This window comes from Lytechinus pictus, chromosome 17, assembly GCF_037042905.1.
Source record: "Lytechinus pictus isolate F3 Inbred chromosome 17, Lp3.0, whole genome shotgun sequence".
NCBI lineage: Eukaryota > Metazoa > Echinodermata > Echinoidea > Temnopleuroida > Toxopneustidae > Lytechinus > Lytechinus pictus.
In genome coordinates, this window is record NC_087261.1 from 4,894,474 (window position 1) to 4,917,347 (window position 22,874).

At 34.3% G+C, this 22,874-nt stretch overlaps 1 protein-coding gene across 1 annotated transcript in view; it reads left to right on the forward strand.

The window, feature by feature from the left end:
- The first annotated feature begins 7,020 nt into the window (after positions 1-7,020).
- LOC129279829 (transient receptor potential cation channel subfamily A member 1-like) overlaps positions 7,021-22,874 on the forward strand; it is a 64,377-nt gene continuing 48,523 nt past the window's right edge. The window contains exons 1-2 of the mRNA XM_064111765.1: positions 7,021-7,779; positions 17,013-17,119. The gene's annotated coding sequence lies outside the window, so the exon portion shown is untranslated. The remainder of the gene's footprint in view (positions 7,780-17,012; positions 17,120-22,874) is intronic.

Below are 22,874 nucleotides of genomic sequence, written 5' to 3' on the forward strand. Positions count from 1 at the left end.
AACAGAGATATTGCAGATCTAAAGTGTGTATATGTAGAGTATGTACCGATCGGTAAGCACAGCTTGTTGGAGGTCTAAGTTCACAACAAATAGTCAGCTTGAACAGATTAAAGACTTAAAAAAACAACTGAAGCACTGAAAGTTTCATCAAAACCGAATGTAATACGGGAGAGTTATGGCATCTTTTGATTTATCCAAGTTTTACAAAACATTGATAAATGACAAGAATATATTCATTATGTATTTTATTATTATTCAAAATATATTAAGTATCTAAATTTCCATTGATTTGATTAGAAGCTCTTCAACAAATTGAATGTAAATAAATATAAATGAATATTCAACCATGTTTTACATGGGGGGGATATTGAATATTTCCAGTCATAAAATAGAAATGAAATAACATGTACAAGGGGTTCCGTAATTTGCCAACCGACCATGATGTGCACTCCCCAAAGTTTTGTGAAAACAGGGGAACTGTAGAATTCCATGATCGCCTATCTTACATCACTTTGATGAAGTTTTCAATGCTGTACTAGTAATTGTTTGACTTTTCTCTTTCTTATTAAAATCAACTTTCCGTTAGAGTGGATTTATTTCAGATGATAGCATTAATCAATAGAAAGTGTCAAGTAGTTGCATTTATACTGAAAAAGAATCCTATAGGTATTTTTCACCTCAAATATAACCGGAAAAGTGCTGTTTGTATTGTCTATGTATATTACTTGTTAACATGGATGTATGAGCAGTGAATTACAATGCCATATATATGTAATGATGTATACCCATTAGGTTATCCTTGTATTATACTGTTTACATGTATGTATGGTGCCATTTCATTAAAGGAGAATGAAACCTTTGGAACAAGATAGCTTGTGTGAAAACAGAAAAATCAAAGAAACAGATCAACGAAAGTTTGAGAAAAATCGGACAAATAATGAGAAAGTTATGAGCATTTGAATATTGCGATCACTAATGCTATTGAGATCCTCAATTGGCAATGCGACAAAGATGTGTGATGTCACTTGTGAACAACTCTTCCCATTACTTTAGCATATATTTCACTTAAACTGCCTCTTTTATCCCATCTGTCAGTAGATCATGTATTCTTTCTATAGGAGGGCATGTAATACAGATTTTAAAAGAATACATCATGGATAAAGAGTTTGTATCACCATAAGAAAAAGCAAAAAGAGAAATTTTCGGGGTATTTTAGAGTCACTTCAAAGGGAAAGTTGTTCACATGTGACATAACACATCCTTGTCGCATTGCCAATAGGAGGATCTCCATGGCATTGGTGATTGCAATATTCAAATGCTCATAACTTTCTCATTATTTGTCAGATTTTTCTCAAATTTTCTTTGTTCTTATTCTTTTTTTTTTCTGTTTCGAAACAAGCCTATTTGTTCCAAAGGTTTCATTCCCCTTTAATAATAGTAATAATAATATGGAGCTTTTATATAGCACCTAATACAATCCAGTTTCTAAGCGCTTTAAAATTTAAACAGAACGTAAATAAAAAAGTACAATTTTATGTAATAAATTTTTTAATAGAAATACAACTTAAAGAGGTAATTATTATTGCTGCATTTGATTCAAATTCATAACTGAAGATGCAAAATGGTTGTTTCATAGACCTAGCTCCCATCTTACAAAGAGTTTTGATTGCTCCGATCTTCCTCAACTACAGTATATATGGAAATCCATCAATGTGATTTTTTTTTTCTTACAAGAAATTTGTACAATGTCCTTTTGTGAGCAAAGAGTAGCATACTGAATTGTCAAGGAAAGAAGAATATGAATGTACATCATATCTAGAAAGTATTGTGAACAAACATGCTTTTTATGTGTTGACGTTGCTGGCTTTCCATAGTTGTGGTTGACCGGATCAATTGCAACTCTTTGTAAGACGGGGCCCGGAATTGAAACCAAAGTTGTACATCAAGGTCAATGTATCCATTTACTGTTGGCTGATGATTAAACCCCCGTCACACTAGAGCCGGAATGCCGTCGGAATGAAAATTATTGGTACATTCCTGGATATTCGAAGCGCATTCTAAAAATTCTGACTGCATTCTGAGTGCATTCCATACATTCGGGTCCATTCTTGTGACCGGCCCGAATGTTTTGCTCATGTTCAAAACTTTCGAAGTGCATTCGAAGTGGAGAAATATTGAACGACATTCGAAGTGCATTCTGACTGCATTCTAAATATTCTTGCTGCATTCTAACAGCATTCTTAATATTCTTCCTGTGTTCCAACTGTATTTGAGCTGCATTCGACAGTCAATACACCCGGAATGTGCAAGAATCATTTGAGGCGGGATCAAAGGACGTTCTAAGTATTCGAACAACATTTTTGCAAAAGTAGTGAAAATTTCAAATTCCCTCCCGAATGTGGCATGAATTTTGAAAGTTCTTCATTCCGGCTGGTTCTGCTCGATTCCTGCTGATTCCGAATAAGTGTGACGGGGGTATTAGAATAGTGAAATTGAAATAAAGGGAACAAGAGAATGTATTTTTATTTAATATCACATCAAAGAGGAAGACCAAAGAAACCCTGAATGTAAAAAAAAAATTAATGATTATTTGATGTGTTGCAAACATCAATTTTGTGAATATTTTTATCACAATAGGAGAAAATATCACAGGTATTGATTTTGTTTTCTTGTTTTAGAAAAAGAGGGCTCAGAGTTTCGTTACTTCAAAATACAGACACATTGCAATCTTACACTTTAAGGTCGTTTTAAAAATTTCAAATGTTCATGAGTAAAAAAATAAAACCTAACAAGTAAATCAAAACTAATGTACATGTAGTATAATGATAAATATAAGTTAACATGGAGTGATACAATTTTGAAGTATTGGCTTAGATTGTTCTCTGTAAGGAATAAGAGACTTTCATTTTATCTTTCAACTACAAAGCTCATATATTCATCCCATTTCAGATATTAGCATGATACTTTTTCTAAATCTTAAAATGTTTTCCAACCCTTTTCATGTTGTAGGTGCTTTTGCTATGTGCCCTGTGTCCTTTTCTGTATTCTCACAAATTGCTCTATATTAATACCTCAGTCACATTTGCTCTACAGCGGGCGTACAGAGAGTCGGAAACGGCCGGTTTATTCATTTTTGTCTCGCCTGCATAGCAGAGGATAGGCGCCGCATTTCCGACTGCAGCGGCGATGGCGTCGTCAACATTGAAATCTTAACCAAGGGTTAAGTTTTTGAAAAATCATCATAACTTAGAATAGCGTAATGTACATGTAGGCGAGGCTGCCAGAGGCATTCCACCTGTTATTTAAACCACCTATATGTAGCTATTTAAAAAAAATATTAAATTTGACTCGCCGTACGGCAGCCATAGAGCAAATGGGACTGAGGTATAAGCAATTGCTGTACTCCCCCTCCCCCATCAACACAATTTTACATTTTGCATGTACATGCATATCCAGAGCATGCATAAAACAATGAATGGTACAGCACTGAAACAAATCTAGGTCGCTTGACTGAAATATCAAACAAAGGCAAGAGCTTTGACATTAACTTCAAATTGTACTAGATTTTGACAAAAGTGACATTGACTTAAATAATGCAAGGCTTAGGTTCGATGTGGAAGATCATACTTGTACTTAGGATACTACTCCATTGAAGTTTTAGCATGGAGAGAAAAATACTTATATCATGATTATGCAAATTAAGCTTTATACGCTGCTCGCCATGACATAATCTTGTACAGTGTTTGTATGAAGCAGTTGTCATAAAAGAAAATAGATGCATGCATTTCTGACATTGTATCCTTGCGAAAGTATTTAACCAAAGCAAAAGTATTTGTACTATTCTAGAGCAGATATATGTGGTGAAGGAAACATAGAGTAAGATTAATGTTTATGGCATATTGTAGCATATTGTACCCTTTGACTGCAAAGGCCTTTGTGCTGCTGTATAATTATGTACAGTGCCATACATTGTAGTTTGAATTTGGTTTGGAACAAGCTATTGATTCAGAATGTTATTATTGGTACAGCCATACAAAATGATGATCAGTTAATCTTTTTGTCAAAGTACATGAAATTTGATACCTGGTGCTTGTTAATGATTGCCGATAATTTCTAGTATCTTTTTTTGTCATTTTTGCAAAGTATTATTTGCAGAAATTGATATTTGAACGTTGAAGGAAAGAAAGAACAAAAATTGTAGTAAAGACAACAAATATTAACCCCCCCCCCCCCCCCACCAGGGCCAGGTGATCCCTGTACAAGCCTATATGAATCACATAATTCAGTAGTCAAAGGTTAACCCATTGCTTAATGGGACATGGTGATCCCTGTGCAAAGCCTATGGGGATTACAGAATTCAGTAGCCAACAGTTTCAGCTCATTTGAGCCTGTACCCAAAAGAGGTTGAAAAGGGAAATGACTTCTCTAGTATGAGATTTTAACCACTTCTATTAGGGGAATTGAAATGGGTAGTGATTTTGATAATTATGTATTATGCTTGCAACTAGTACATACAGAGTTTTATTTACTTCTAATTTTGATATTGATACTTTCTTTATACAGTGCAATAGGAGATAATTACTCAATAATGATTTGTTTGTAAATTCGTGTTTGAATTTCTGTCGAATTGCTGTTCTTTTCAATTAGAAAAAAGTGATATTGTGTATAAATGTACATTGATGATACTATACTAGGAAATATGTATTAAAATTTTATGATCAGGAAGCAATTTTTGCTTTTGTTGATAAAGCCCTGTATTCTTTCTTAAGCTTATCTCCAAAATTTATGTGGAATAGGTCACTAGAGAGTATTCCTTATCCAAGTGATAGTAATCAGTTTTAATCAGTTATCAGTTTTATGATGAAAAATTGTATGGTTTTGATATACTGTGTGAGTAAAAAAAAGCTTGAAACCTCATAAATCCCCAATTTAGGGATAAAAATATGTCATAAATGCATGATCATTATATATGGCTGGAAAGAGTATTTTCTCCCAAATAATTTGATACCATATTCATGTAGTATGAGTTAACGCTTGGATGATCAGGAGGTATTCTTTGCCGTGATGTAAAGTTTGATTTGCGCCGAAGTAAGGCGTAACTGCAATGAATGAATCCAGATGTCAATGATGTCATAATCCTACATGAGTTAGTAAACAGCTTACAGCTTTGAAAATCCCTCTTCAATGAAATTAGTATATTGATACTAAAAAAGTGTTTATTAATCAATTATAATGTAAATTATTGAAAAGGTGTTTTGAAATGGATTTTAATGCAACCCTTGTAGGATTATGACATCATTGACATCTGGATTCATTCATTGCAGTCATGCATTACTTTGGCGAAAATCAAAATTTGCATCACTGCAAACAATACCTACTAATCATCCAAGCGTTAACACACACCACATAAATATGGTATCAAATTATACGGGAGGACATGCTCAGGCCATGTCTAACAATGAGGTGTTCATGACATATTTTTATGTTAAATTGAGGATTTGTTAGGTGTCTATTTTTTTTATTCGCATTGTAGTGACAAAACAAAAAGGTAGTAGTTGTTTACATGAGGTTTATACTCTAAAATGGAAGAAGAATTGGTTTCAATATACTGCACTCTGTTTTTTCTAAAATAATTTAGGAGGATAAGTAGTAGTAGTAGAAATCAAAGTAGTGGTGGTTGTGATGGTGGTAGCAGTAGTAGTAATCGTAGTTGCGGTGGTGGTGGTGGTTGTGATGGTGGTAGCAGTAGTAGTAATCGTAGTTGTGGTGGTGGTGGTGGTGGTGGTGGTGGTGGTAGTAGTAGTAGTAGTAGTAGTACATGTATATAGTAGTAGTAGCAGCAGCAATAGTAGTAGTAGTAGTTAGTAGTAGTAGTAGCAGTAAAAATCACATTACTGGTAGTGGTGGTGATAGATTTGTTAGTGGTAATTGTATTGGTGGTAGGTTTTTTCTAAAATAATTTAGGAGGATAAGTAGTAGTAGTAGTAATCAAAGTGGTGGTGGTGGTTGTGATGACGGTGGTAACAGTAGTAGTAATCGTAGTTGTGGTGGTGGTAGTAGTAGTAGTAGTATAAGTAGTAGTAGTAGTAGCAGCAGCAGCAGCAATAGTATAAGTAGTAGTAGTAGTAGTAGAAGTAGTAGTAGTAGTAGCAGTAGTAGTAGTAAAAATCACATTAGTGGTAGTGGTGGTGATAGATTTGTTAGTGGTAATTGTATTGGTGGTGGTGGTGGTACTAATAGTAGTCGGGTCAGGTGATGGTTGTAGTAGTGGTTGTGGCGGTGGAAGTAGTACTAATAGTGTTAGAGGTTTTTGTAGAAGTAGTAATACTGCTTATGGTGCTGGTACTAGTAGTAGTATAAGGAGTGGTGGTGGTGGTAACAGTGGAGTCGATGTGCATAAGTTGGTGCGGGTATACAGAAAGAAAATATATATCTGTTTTTCTATCACATGCAATCACACCCTCTCGCACACCAAAGACACACACACACACACACCCTTACATGCATACATCTCTCCTTTCTCTCCCTCTACTACTCTCATATTTTTTATGTTTATAATTTCACGAGGCCCTTATCAAAGCATGGTTGGAAAGGCAGCAGCGAGACTTTCCCGATGTCCCCCCTCGCCCATTCCAGAAATTTTCATATCCTTATTTTTTTTTTTTTTTTTAGAATTTTACTCAAAGTGTCTTTTTGTAAATTTTGTATAATTATTCCTGCTCCCGGGAGCGGGGAATTCGATGGCGACCATGCATTGATTACACAACTATAATTATCTGTTGTATAAACGTTTCAGAGCAATTAAATAGTCGTCGCCAGGTCCTAATATAGGTGCCACGTGATTGGCTAGCTAGAAATGGGATAATATTTTGAGCCCGTTCTGGGCCCCGACTCATAAAGAGATACACCTATGGTCACTTTGTCATGACAATTACCATGGTAGCAGAGCTCAGCAGCCAATCACAATCGAGTTTTTCCATGCTAATAGTTACACGATAAACTTAATCATATCGTCTTTGTAAGCCCATGGTGCCTCTTCTGCCCATCAAGGACTCAGACCTGTAATTGACCGCCTGATCGAAGTAAAATACAATCGAATGACATGAATGACGGCATTCTCGATTCATCTGTAGTTTGATCACCGGCCGCCAATCTGCCAGTTTATCAATTTGCTTATTTTCACCATCGACAAGAGTGATAAAGCTGAGTGCGCCGTTATCTCTCCCATACCGAGGGCAATTATGCGCTGGTCATCCAGGCTATATTTTCATCTTTTTCCGGTCATCCCTAAACAATTAAGGCGGCATTGACCATTTGGACTTGTGATCGGAGAGTCCATACAATAATTCGAACTCCTCAAGATACAGTGACTCGTCCTACTGAGTAACATTCAAAAAGACATTTGTTTTCTAATATTTGTTCATACACTGCTCATTAATGTAGTATTCGACCTTGCTGGTTTGTTAGCATTTTGATCAACAGTACGGTTATATCGCCGACTTTAATGGTCACAGAAGATTTTTTCAGTACATCCCCGGCCTTGATAAGAAACGCTTGGGTGACTTTCCATTTGCTAGACATGTTGGATAGAGTTTGGACAACTGCTAAACAACACAAGGAGAAACCTTCACCGATAAGACTTTCAACTTGAAGGGTTGACGTGCTTTAAATAACATTCTGAGTAGAAAGGTCGTTTTATTTAAACTGAACGCGCAAGAACAGGCTTTGGATTGATGTCTTCTTTTATATGAAACAAGAAGAAACGTAGTGTTGACGAAGGTAAGAGTGACTTTTTATTATTATCATTTTCTTTTACAAATGTAAACCGATTAAGTGCAACCGAGGGCGCCACCCGGGTATTTTGATAAGGGTGAGGGGAGACCTAATATGTTTTTCTCAATTACAATGGTAATAGACCTACATGTATATATAGGACAGCCAATTACTATTTTTATCACACTCAGTCACCTCTTTTCCCCTCCCACTTTTTCTTCTTCCCCCTCCTTATCACTTTTCGAGAGATCATGGGGGGCAATTGCCCTACACTTGTGGCGCCGCCCTTTTTAAAAAAAAATTAAAAAATACAAATTTTCCATACGCACCAATGTTGTATTCTTCTGAAACGATTAAACTGTTTTAGGGAAATTTCACAAGAAAATGAAGTTGCTTTTGTTAAAAAAACGGGGGGAAATGTAAATGAACTTCTGTCGAAAATTCGTCACATAATAAGAAATTTAAGAATTGTTTAGGTTTGATTTTGTTTGTAAATTCGAGCACATGTGTCATGATATAATGTAGTAGTATAGATTCCTTCACATCACATGCCCCTATGGTTTATGATTGATAAAATACTTATTCAATTTAGAAGCCTGTGAAATAATGTGTCTGATGATATAATGTAAAATCACTCTTTTAACTATATCTTATGGAATTCATTCATCACATGTCTGAATGAACTGCTCGTCAAACCTCCATTAACATATCATTTTTGGCTTCATGTCAGAATGAACTTCCAATTTCTGGATCGTAAAATGGAACTCAATTTGAACGAGACTAATCACAAGATTGTGATATATATAAGAAGAAGAAGAAAAGGCCTACAGGGTGCAAGGTCAAAAGGAGATAAGAATTTCTACATGGAGAGGAAGAAACATTAAAATGATTTTATAATGATAATAATTTTAATAATACTCTTCACTTTTAATCATTTTTAATCATAAAATTCGGAACAGCAACCGAGACGAAATCAATTCATTTCTGTTTTCATGAAAGATATACATTTATTATATTATACAATTAGAAATTCATAAACAATCTTTTGAATTTGGAATTATTGTTGTCACGTTGCTGTTATTTGTAATGATCTTAACCCATTGATATTTTATAGTTTTAGACATACATTTATAACTGATTGCCATTGTTTCACTCGATTTTCTATAATGTCATAATTATTTCATTGTTCAGTGTTTTTTATCAGTGAATAAATTGTAAAATTAGTAGTTTTATAATTAGTAACTGTTCCCTTTAGATAACTTAGAATATTTCAGTTTGATTCATATTATCATTTAAGTAAAAATACTTTTTTATTTATGTTACTAAGCATTGTTATCTTTGACTTAGGTTTTGACTTTATTTTCATGTATGATATGGTGATTTATGATGTTCTTTATGTTTTCATCAGGTCATTGATGAAAAACAGTTTTATGCTGATCTTTTGTACCTGAATAAATATGTTCTAATAAATAGATAAATTATCCTTCAAAATGATTTTTTTCTTCAAGTTTTGAAGTTTTGTAAAGTGATATAATCGAACCAATAATGAGAAAGTACCGGGCTGTCGTAATATGTGTATTTTGGATGTTGATATACAGATAGGAAGAAATCTCATTTAAATATTTGCTCTCTGGTTATTAAGGACCTCTGAGTAAATAACGGAAATCAACCTTGATGGCACCTTTTTATTTACACGACTGGAGGTTGTAACATGTTCAAGAAGAATGTCTGCATCAGAAATTGGAAGCGAAAGGGATGCGAATCTTGCCTCAAATCCCGCCGCTAATATGGGATTATAATAAAAATGCCGTTTTATTTGTCCCACCAAACTACACTGCAAAAACTCCGGTGTTGATTTAACACCAGCCCGGAATCTATATGTCCTCACCAGAGAAGTGATAAACAACACCAGTTTCGTTTTGGTCTAACACCAGATAGGTGTTAAAACAGCATCGGTTTGATTCCAAACTGGTGTTGTTTTAATACTTCTCTGGTGTGGACATATTTAGATTTCGGGCTGGTGTTAAATCAACACCGGAGTTTTTGCAGTGCATCATGTCAGCCAATCGGGGAGTCCCTCCTTTCCTCATGCGCCCTTTCCTGCATATTCATATTTTCAGGAGTTTTACAAATACAAACACTAGCCTCCTTCCAAGCGGGTGCTTCTCAGTTTTACTCTGTAAAAAACGCTGTTCGAATTTTTATAAAACGCTTTTTACACTGTAAAAACGGTGGTGTTAAAACTGACACCAGTTGGTGTTAATAGAGGACTACATCCTGAGGTTTTAAAATTACACCCTAGAGATTGAACATGGCACCAAAGAGTGTAAATGTAACAACCAAAGGTGTTGTAATAACACCTATAGGTGTTAAACTAACACTGTAAATTTAACACCGGTGTAAAATAACCGATATGGTCCTCTATGTACACCGGTTAACACCACAGTTTTTGCTGTGTACTGTATGAACCTTACAGTAGATGGTTAACACTTAAAAAAAGCCATGGTTAATTTATTGAAAATGAAATATTACAAGTTAAATTTCGTTGTTTAAGATTTTGATTACTTTTTTTAAACCACTACTCTAAAGTTCATGTTGTAAAATGCACTGTCTATACAATTTTAAACAGTGTCTTTTACTGTGTACATTGGAAATATGAGCTAGTTAAAGCAGTGGCGTACCCAGGATTTTCCAAAAGGGGGGGGGCAAAGTTTTTGGAGGATATTTCGTCCGCGAAAAAAATTTGACAAGCAAAAAAAAAAAAAAGGTCTTCAACCACAAATAACGGATTTCGTACCAGAAAAAAAATTGACAAGCAAAAAAAAAAAGGGTCTCCAGCCGCAAATAAAGGACATTTCGTTCCAGAAAAAACTCGTCAGGGGCAGGGGTAAGTCCCCTGCATGAGTTGTGACTCGTCAGGGGGGGGGGCAGTTTGCCCCCCCCCCCTTAGGTACGCTAGTGAGTGAGTCTACAAATCATCCAATTTTAAATGAAGTTTAATCATGAACCTTTCACAACCTTTCTTTCATCCTTAAAGGACAAGTCCACCCCAACAAAAAATTGATTTGAATAAAAAGAGAAAACCCCAACAAGCATAACACTGAAAATTTCATCAAAATCGGATATAGAATAAGAAAGCTATGACATATTAAAGTTTTGCTTAATTTCACAAAACAGTTATATGTACATCCTGGTCAATATGCAAATGAGGAGACTGTTTACGTCATCCACTCACTATTTATTTTGTATTTTATTTTGTTTTATTATGAAATATTCTAATTTTCACCTCATTTTCAAGTGAAACAACGATTAATTCCTCCCCGAACATGTGGAATTAGCATTGTTTAATACTATATGGTTCAGTCAAGTTGGTCCTTTTTGTCAATGTGTAAACAAATGAAATATTGTATAATTCAAATAATAAAAAACATGAGAAATAGTGAGTGATGGACATCATCGACATACTCATCTGCATGTCACTGAGTTGTGCATATCACTGTTTTGTGAAAAATAAGCGAAACTTCCAAATGTCATAACTTCTTTATTTTACATCCGATTTTGATGAAATATTCAGCGTTCTGCTAGTTTGATTTTTCTCAATTTATTCAAATCAACATTATTCTGGGGTGGATTTGATCTTTAAAGGACAGGTCCACCCCAACAAAATGTTGGTTTGTATCAAAAGAGAAAAATCAAACAAGCATAACACTGAAAATTTCATCAAAATCAGATGTTAAGAAAAAGTTATGACATTTTAAAATTTCACTTTAATTTCACCAAATAGTTATATTCCCATCCTTATCGGTATGCAAATGAGGAGAGTGATGACATCATCAACTCACTATTTCTTTTGTGTTTCATTACATAGAATATGAAATATTCTATTTTTTCCTCATTGTCATAGGAAACGAAGTTTATTCTTCCGTGAACATGTGTAATCATTATTTTTAACATCATGATTTAAACAAGAGAGTCCTTATTGTCAAATCAGTAGAGATGTAAATATTGTAAAATTAAAACAATACAAAATAAAAGGTGAGTGGGGACATCATCGACTCCCTCATTTGCATATCACTGAGTTGAATAAGCGAAACTTTAGAATATCATAACTTTCTTATTTTACACCCGATTTTGATGAAATATTATATGTTATGCTTGTTTAATTTTTCTCTTTTTTTTATTCAAATCAAGCTTTTGTTGATTTCGTTTCGTTGCTCATATGTGTATTATCCAAATTATTTTTTTTAATTAAACGGAATGACTGGCCAAATTGTAATTTTTGTAATAAATTTGAAGAAACTATACTTCACGTTTTGTTGGGATGTGTGTGCGTGTGTGAATGTAAAGTAGTTCTCCCTATTTTGGCAACATATCCATATTACGTAAGCATGATTTTAATATTACATGACTAATTTCGAAAAGTTATTTGGAGTACCAACTGATATGTTTGTGTCCTATTTATTTTTAATGGTGAATTCAAGGATGTCTTATCAAACATTGAGGCATTAAATTTTTTGTTAAAAACAGAAAAGATTTGTAATACTCTTTAGACAAAATAAAAAACAATAAGTTCTCACTCACTTTAAAATTGAAAATTGAGGTGTAACCCTGATATTTAAAAAGGTGCCTACACTCTAAAAAAAGGTTTACCCAATATCATGATTATTGGGTAAAATGGGAACATGCATGTTGGTTGGGTAAAAAGATATATTTTGTAAATTTTATGCAATGTTGCGTTGAAATAGTCCAATATGGGGTAAAAAAAAAATACCCAGCAAACATGCACGTTCCATTTCTACCCAATATTGGATAAAATTTTACTCAGTGGTTTAGAGCGTATAGTTTAATTTTTTTTCTTTGAAAATTAAAGTCTGTTTTAACCACGTGTACATGTACAGCAAGTATGTAGCAAATGTACAATGCTATGTTGTTAGGTGTTTGCCTTTCAGTATTTTCTCTTTTTTCTGTTTTGTGTTTGTTCTTTGTTTTTGTTATTACTTTTTTTCTGTCACAATAACTCTGATTTGTTATAATAAGTTGTAAATGTTGTGATTTTACCTTGATTATGACTTTATGATCCAACATATATTAAGAGAGAGAGGGGGAGAGAGGGAGAAGGGGAAAATGAGAGATATGGAGAGGGGGAGAAATAGAGAGTGAGAGAATTGTTATGAAATGATGAAACCTACATTAGCATGATTAAAAGCAAACCTTTTAACTTTTTATGCCACGGAGTGACGTAAGTCAATTGAACGCGAGCGGGAATCACAGCGCTCATCAAATCGGTACGATGTTTACAAAATGAGCTAAAAACTATTTACTAATTAAGCAGCGTGCCGATCATATTTTGCGTAACGCTTTTCAGTGCACATTAATTGGTCGGCTCTCTTCTACGATTTATTAACAAAGTCATTTATTGATCGATAAGTAATTGGAAAAAAAGTGCATCGTCATGCATTTGAGATAATTCCCCTGGAATGGAAGACCCCCCCCCCCTTAAAAAAAAGTGGGAATTGAACTGGGTAATTTATACTTGGCTATAAAGTATCATCGCTGAATAGCCAATCACTGATCAGGGTTCGTTGGTAAGCAGTGGTGTACGGACGGGGGGGGGGGGGTCTCAGGACCAAAGAAATATGAAAAAGGAAGAATAAAATGAGGTGCAACATTTTTTTTAATGGCCAAGTTTTTCTTTGTTACAACATGAGATTTTCATTTTTAAAGGGCCATCTTTCATTGCACCACTGCATTAAACAAAATTAATCTAGTGGCGGAGCTCTATATTTTCGTTCATATATTACCAATAACATTTACAAAACATATCGGAATGTACAAGAAATAGAAATAATTTATAAAACGAGGAGACAGCTTAGAAGGCAGAGAAGCCTTATTGGTGCTGCAACCAATAGAACAAAATACAAATTTTACAAACAAAAAGCAAAACCAAAAAAACTATATATGAAACTTTCAACAAGTTTATAGGCCTATTTGATAATTTTTTAAAAGATCGCTTTCAATGTCACTCTCGATTAATTTCAAATTTATGTAAAAAATCGTTTTAAAAGTTCGCCTTCTCTTTTTCACACACGCGCGGACTCACCCACCATACCCACATACGCGAACGAGAACAAGTGAAATCACCCACCCTATAATTTCCAGGTCACCCCCTTCTTAATCTTCACTCACCCAATCTTCCTATTTCGTAATAAATTGCAAAAACAAAGTAGGCCTTATTAATAACTTTTGCAACTATTGACACGTACCTAACAAGTCTAATGGCTTTCTGAATAATAAATTAGAGCCTATATAGCTGTATTGATGAGATGTCAGTCTAGCTGTTGCATAAATACAAAACATTTTTTCCAATTACTTTTTTTCTAGAAAAGGGTAATTAATTAAACGTGGCCACTTCACTTCCAAGATTAGAAAGATGACAAGCAATTATAGCCTCTGACCAGGGGGTGAGAATCGCCGGAATGTATTAAGTCAAGAAGTCCCGGCACCGTATTAAAATAGAATAATCGAAACTTGAGAAATATTTGCGCTGCCAAGATATTGCCTATATAGCTGGTCGTCGATCGCTGTCAAGTTTGTTTTATATATTTGCGTTCAGCTCTTGAAATCAATAACGTTGGTGGTTATAGGCATGTTATAAGAGACTTTTTAAATTAGGCACGAGGTGTCACCATGTGAGTGGTTTACTTATACCTAGAGATGAATTTATAGAGGAAGGACCTATGACATTGATGGTTAATGTCAGGGGAGGGGCACTGAACCCCACCCCCCCCCCCCCCAAAAAAAAAAAAATAATAATAATAATAATAATAAAAAAAATAAAAAATAAAATAAAATAAAAATAATAATAAATAAAGAAATAAAGAAATAAATAAATGAATAAATAAAGTATATAATTAATTAATAAACAGATGAATAAATCAATCAAACTAAAAATGAATTAATTAATTAATTGATCAATAGAAATAAATAACAATTATGATTATAATTCACAAACAAAACAATTATATTTATATCAACAATAGTAGCAAATAAAGAAACAAATAAGTAAATGAATGAATAAGTAAGTAAATAAAGTACCGATCTAGGGAATAAAGGAAAGGTGAAACGGTGAAACATGATGTTAATATCACAAAAATATATTCTTTTCTTAAAACGTTGGATATTTTCACTCACTCGGTCGTAACTTTTGGGGGGAAATTTCACCCATATTCCATGTTTGGTCCTTTAATTTCGTTTGATTTATTACGGGGTTTAATATGAGCAACAAATTGCAGCTAGAACACAATAATTCTGACCAAATATGGCTGAACTCAAAGGGGTGGGACACACTTTAAAATAACACTTTTACCAAACAATAATATTAAACAATCGTAATAGTTTTTTCTTTGACATGCACTAATAAATGGTGCAGTATTAAAGCAAGGTTTAACGAAGAGAAAATCAGAATATTTGTCATTATCTTTGTTTTACCTCAACAATAATTGATTCAGCGAGTGAAAGAGTTAAGTACAGGCCTTCGTTATTATGCCCCCTTTTCTATAATTTACTGGAGGGATCGAAACACAAGTCATGCCTAATAAGAAGAAGCAATGCAACCAAAATTGATAATTAGGCCTAGATCAAATGTGTATACACTACCCCTTTTCCACATTTCCCTCGAATATGCCCCCGGATATTCCCCCTCCCATGAAACATATAATATTAACCTTATATTGTTATCATCGTTGTTGGTGATTTTGTCAATCTTATAGTCGTCTATGGGGAAATGATTTCAGGCGTACGTGTGGCTAAAAATTATGCGTAATAAACATAAATCGCTGCCTCTCCATTGTAATAAGTTTTACCTCACAGTCTACCAATCTATCACTATATTAATGGCACTCAATAATCCCGCTTAGTCTCATACTTTTAAACCTCATTTTATTATAAATCAAACCATGGCTTGTATAGCTCCATAATCAGGAGAGATGGACTGTACATTACTGGAGATCGGTGTCAAGGATATTGCCGGGTTTCCATAGAAAACGATAGTCCGTACGTCAATTTGTTAGACAGAATTTGAGTTGATAAAATGTTTGAAATGTGTTTGCTCGATGCATATCTAAGCCGTGCATTTCTATTTTTTTATTACGAGCAGCTAGTGTAAAGGTGTAGTTCGTTAAAGTTATAGATATGACAGATTATCACATGTAAAATTTCAAATGTAACTTCGACATTGTTACACTAAATTACATATATAATTGTTGTTGTTTTAAAAGAAATCTTTTTTTCTCTAGCATCTCAAAGAGGAAAATGCGAACATACAGTATTAACAAAAAGAAAATAGGAAAATGTGAAATTTATATTTTTTGACGAATGACAAAATATAGGATATCGGTAGCTCGATTCATTCTCTTTACAAGAAGTTTGTTTCATAACTTGAAAACATGGGAGAACTTAATTAAAAGTTATTTTTATTCTGAATTTCGTAACCTTGTGTAGAACAAGAGAACAATTGGGTAATTTGATGGGGTATTAAATTAGGCCTATGACAGCCTCGTGTTAAATTGCATGACTTGCAGATTTATCATTATTGTGTTCTTTTTTTTTTTATGCCAACTATTCAGAAACGATCATGTCTTGATCACTAATCTTTCACGTGATCCCATCCTTCCCCCTCTCTCACACACTCCCCCTCCCCCCCCCCCCTCTCTCTCTCTCTCTCCATCTCGATTCCCTCCCTCTCTATACGTCAAAGATGCTTCCGCTCCATGACAACCCGGAGATTGGTGCAATAATCCGGAAACCGACATTGTTAAGCTAACCGTCAATAATCACGGCTAATATCACTTCACTTATTTCTCATACATCAGCAAATTCATATCCCAGTCATTTCCACCCTGACTCAGCACTATTACGCCTTTGCCGTCCGACTTTCTGAATTATCAAATTACATAATCGACCTAAAATCAATTTTTTGCCATGGAGCAAATAGATGATTGCATCAGATCATCTTCTTTTATCGCCAAATTTGAAGAGCTGGGCCGCGTTACATGATTTTTAATAGATACTTTAGAAACTCTGCCATCCAATGGTGTCTGTCATAGAACCCTTGAATATGATTGGCTGTTAGGCATTGTTACCATAGTAGTTAGTATTTACCATTTGATGATAACGTTAATGTTATAGTAACACTTATGGTTGCGAGTGTATAGAGTATATTTTTTTCAATTATACTTTAGGACTCGGGTCTTAGATATCAGAGAATACGGCTTTACATTGATCATCAAGCTCAGAAGTGAAGGGGAAAAAGGAAGTTATAGTTGTACGAGTAGCAACGACAACACAGGTAAACTAATTTTGTTGTTTTTAACCTCTAGTTATGTAATTAACGACCCAAATTCGTGAAGGTAATAATGAATTTTCAAAAAATCCGAAATAAGAACGGTTATTAACTGACTCGACGCCCTTTCTACTTGCCCGGGGAAACCATGGTGTTGGCCACAACTCATGTCCCTTACAAAGTACCCTTCTTTTACAGGACTTCAGCCACAAGAATATCACTGCCCCATAAAATGTTTTGGGGTATTTTTTCCCCTTTGTATCAAAGGAAAGTTAGGTAATATTTTATTTGTTTCATTAGTGCTGAGATACCACGTTTTCTATATACATGGCTAATTAAAAAAACCAATGCATTTGTAATTGTCTGACGAAATTGGTTTGTTGGTTTTAGGGCCGGGGCGCAAATATTAAGTATGTTTAGGAGTTTACATCACATAATTGCATTCCATACACTTCCAATATACCAACATCTAAGACGAAAGACATGGAATATTTTTTATTGTTTTGATATTTACATCATTTTGGAAAGCGTTTGAAATACATGTGTCTTGATAAAAGGAAAATGAAATGGACCATGGTTTTTCTAGCCGTTCATATTTTTTTCTCCGACCTTTTCGTCCATACCTTTGTTGTGAGTTTCTTTTCATCGAATTTATCATAATTATGGTAGCAAGGGTGAGAGAGTCAGTGAACGCCAAAATTGCTGAAATTAGACGCGCAATCAATGAAAAGCATTCCGGCGCCAGTTAAATATTTGAACCGCTAAAAGGGGATTGTCGGAAATGCTGCCAATACTATTCGTATACATTTTTTGTCCGATTGTTAAATCAGGTCATTTATTAGCTTGCTTGAAATTTACTTTTGAAATGCGAAGCATAATCCTCGGAAACAAAAATAATCTTAGAAAAAAATGTGATCGTGGTCATGGTAATCGTAAAAAAAATGATTTTTAGGTCTAATCATGCTAATGAGAGTCAAATTCCATCGCTGATTTTCTCAACAATTCAACAATGGTATCAGGTACATGATTTTCTCAATGTATTCACTTTTTAATGAAATTATTACCATGATTGAAACATGTTATAATGATTTTGAGGAGCCTACAAATTACTAGTACAAGCCTTTGATTTTTAGCGGCCCGTAGTTTTCACAAACTACAATTCTTTTATCAGTGCCATATTTATTTTGATACTGGTTGGATATTTCAAATTACTGTTTATCGCATAGACTTAATGTCCTTAATCAAAATTGTAAAAAAAAAAATCCTTATTTGGATTTTTAAAATGAAATGAATGAAATAATCATGTTATGTAAAGTGCAATTAACAACTGGGATGTTCGTACAATATTTTGCTAGCTTGACTCAGTTTAAACATTACGTTGATCTGTCAAATCAAGCACGATTGAGCATAGTCACTTTTCAAAATTCACATAGTCATTTAGGGGAACGTGAAATATGGAATTCAATTTATAATGTATGATACATGTAAGTGTTTTCATAGTGACAATATTAATTGGTATTTGAGTGACTCCCTTGCCCATTTTCTGACACCTTCTTTGGTTGTTGCTGGGTTTTTTTTTGCAGTACGGTGAGCTAAATCTATAAATGTAAAACTTTTTTTTTTTAATGTTTAATTTTCAAGGTTAATGAATTCAACTTAAAATCAATTCAAAACAAATGATTACCCGCTAGACAAGATGGCAAGCATATACACTCTTTATGAACTGTATAACAACGATTTTATACAATTAATCAATATGCATGATAAACAGAAAGAAATATATGGAATCTGATGTGATGTTTCATAAATCGATTTTGTGAAAGTAAAACTGAGGGACAAAAATCATGGCATGTTGAGTGCAGATATCCTAAATAAATAATGTAAGAAAGTATTCTCAGGTAGAAAAAAGCACAAGGTACATGATATGAAAATTGTTCCTAAATTGTGTGTGTTGTGTGTGTGGGAGTGTGCCAAACTGTAATTTCGAATAAGGCGTTTCGAATTTGGGGAATTTTCTCGCCCATCGTGCTCATAGTAATACTAATCATTTCCAGTTGCCTGGATGACAAACACAAGCAATTAGCCATTACTTCTACCGGCTTCCCATATCCCTCTTCACAGCTCATCCAGAGTAAATTTTCCATTAAACTTTCCGAATCCATGGTCATGGCCATTCCAAATATGCTTTTAAGTAATCGAGTCTTTTAACTCCAATTGTATTGATTTGAGATTTGACTAACTTGAAACGCAACACAGCCACCGCCCAGTCGCGGGTCAGTGGGGGTGGCCGGGGGGGGGGGGGGGGCTGGTCCCCCGCTCTTGGATGAACCCCCTAATGTGTTTACTATGGAATTTAATTAGCCCATATTCCTAGCATCGTGATCCCCTTTTCCATATTTGTATTTGTATGCTGGGCTATTTGTGTGTTTATTTGTTCGTCTTTATCTTTTTTTTGGGGGGAGGTTGAAGCTATATAGCTTTATATGATAATTCATGTAGTCACAGTCCTTTGTTTTGATTGGTTGATTTGTTGAATTCACGGAAAACTAACATCAATCTAAAAGACTGCCTTTTCATCAAGTCAATGTTACAAATGGAGACACGAACTCTTACAAATGGCCAAAAATATATAGAAACTTAATGCAAAGACTGAAATATAAACGTAACACATTAGTGTAAAGAAATAATAACAGATGGACGTCGTGCATTATTAATATGAAATATAAAATATGAATAAATAATGATTAAATCTAAGTAGAATTTGTTTTCACTTGCCTGTCTGTTTTTAATATGAATGTCATGAGTTTTATTGCCAACGTAAACATTTTTCTTTCTAAAAAAAAAATTGCTCTAAATAAAAAAACCGAATAGCTTTCTAATGTCCCTTATAATGCTCTTGGGCACCGCGTTCATGCAATCCTGTCTCCGCTGATAACACAGTCAGCAGTCATTTGGTAAGGCATTCACGAACATAGAATCAGGGTTAGATTCCAGATTGCGTTGGTAAAAGAGTTGAATGACTAATTATTATCATCAAGGGCGATCGACAAGGCAATGTTGACGACTTGGAACGGCCTGGACATGGTTAGCCCTTGTCATGCTTCTTAAAATAAAATTTGATGATACAGATAACCGTTTTTCCGAGAAATATTTGATAGTGACCGGTTGACAGGTGAGACGAATTTCTGACGTAATTTCTTAAATTCTGATACATTGATTGATTTTGGAATGTTTATCATTTTAAATCCGAGCATTCATTGAATATTTTTCGTCAGGTTTAATGCTTTGGGACGCGTGGCCAAGTTCTTACGCCTTCGGTAGAGGGAGGGGACTTCTTAGCAGTCGTTCCCTAACATTTTTTAAAACGTATTGTAAATTATTGCCAAATAGGGCATACATTAACTTAACTTCCACATGCATGGTTTCCGTTCCACAAGCAAGCATACATTTGCACCACTTCCTTTTTCTAGAACATTATTTGTTTTTATTCGTAAAATAGCGACCCATGATATTCTAAATATAAAACTTAATTCGATGTATGAGCACCTAACATACCTAACAAGGTGGATTTTTCCGCAATAAAAATACGATTTATATTATAAGAGTTTAGTTTTGGATTAAAAAAAGAAATATTATATGTTCAATCACAGTATCTAATGAAATACCCGCTATAATCTGCATATAAATTGTTGGGATAAAAAGTCACGTTTTATTTCAGTATAGAAATATTTGATTAAGCTTCAAGGATGCCTTTTCCTTGAAAAAAATATTGATTTTCATTCGAATTTTATTCATACTCCCGCTTGTGGCTCACACAGGGAATATCTGGGTAAACACTCAATCTTGGATCTCATATTAAAAAAGAACACGGACATCGTTTAACATTTCCAAATGTCATCGGTAATATATTCCCCATTTTTATATCAGCAGGGTATCTAATACAACTCTACCGTCATTAAAGGAAACCAAAACCCAAGAAGAGAAGCAATGTTATTGGTAAGAGTAAAACAAGAGGAACAAATTAAAACAAGTTTCCCCCTTCATTTTACATATTTCACATCATATCCTCCTGACCTTGATATATGTGGTGTAAATTATATTTTCCCATGACATGTGTTATGCTCAGAATGAGGCAATATGCAATTTTAAAGATAAAAGGGAAAATCTTAAAAATTGTGTACAAAACAAATAAAGAGTTGTCCACAAAATCAGCCAATTTGAAGCATGTTTGCAAATTTTAGGATCCCAATAGAATGTACAACAAGACTTTTAAAACATTCATAACTTGCTTATTTCACAACCGATTTTGATGAAACTTTTTTAAATTGTTCCTCTTATTTTATCATTTCCAATAAGATTGCTTTTCATCTTGGGTTTTGGTTCCCTTTAAACGAGGCTTCACTTCTAATTATTAAAATATCTGCAGGACCAACAGTATTTCCTGTTCTTGAACATGTATTCCTTACTACAATTTTCACGTCATATTGCTAAGTTCATTACACATCATAGTTTAGCCTTTTCCAGTTGCAAGATCAGAGAAATTAATGGAAATCCTTTTTTTACATGGGGTCCCTGCACAACCTAACAGCTCATAAATTCAAAACAAAAATTTACATGAACATATATTTCGTATCATTCTACAATTTGTGATGCATTTAATTTTGAACTCTGGATGGTGAGGTTTGTGGTAAGACCATGCTATTTCAGAAAGATAAACCATCACACTAAAAAGTACATTGCACAAACAATTAAATTGTATTTATGCATATATTATGCAAATAAGGTGATCACATGATCCCAATTGAATACCAATTGAAACCAGTTGATTACGTTGTCCCAATTAGAACCAATTTGCTATTTGTCCCACTGAGTTGAACCCAATTGGGTATTGGTGCCAAATAAAAGCAATTTTGGGACCAAGTGGCCCAAAATTTAAACAATTGAAAATTCAATGGGTATTGGTCTCCAGTTGGTCCCCACATTGAATTCTAATAGGTCTAGTTGGCCCAATTGAGACCAATTGACCCTACAATAGGACCCCAATTGATATCTAATTTGGACCAATTGGACCTATTGAAACCAATTGAATCCAAATTGAAACCAATTGAAAATTCAATGGGTGTTCAATGGGTTTCAATTGGAAATTTGTACGGGGAAACCTACAAAGCTCACATGTCACGTAGGAATAACTATGGACTTACTATGGAACTGAGTTCAAATGGTATCGTTTAACAACAACAATGTCAAGCTGATTGCTACAAACCGTACTCCCCGCCCGCAACTAATTATCATGTTCACGGTCTTCTTTGTCTTTTGAGACGCTTGACCCGAATTACAAGGTAAATAAAACTTGTAAAGCTGCCTCTTAAAGTATCATTATCACCCTACGTAGCCTTGTATAAATTTTCTTTGACAGGCGAAAGTAAATATTCGTAATTATAATCTCTCTCTCTTGGTGTTGTGTAACTCATTTTCAACTAATTAGTGGCGCGCTTTCTTGCGTTTGGCAAACAATGCTGCTTAACCACAGTTACACCAACGAACATTAAGAAATCGCAATCGGACCAGACATATTTGGTATAGCCTGTCCGTAAAAGAATTCGTGTTGCCTGTTTGATGGATGTGACTGCGCCAGTGACTAGGCAAATATTAAAATATCTAGGAAACCACAAAGAAAAGAGTAAATACCTTGTTCTTAAAGATAAAGTTATGATCACGAGCACGTAATCAAATATCAATATGTGAAAGGGAGTTTTGCATA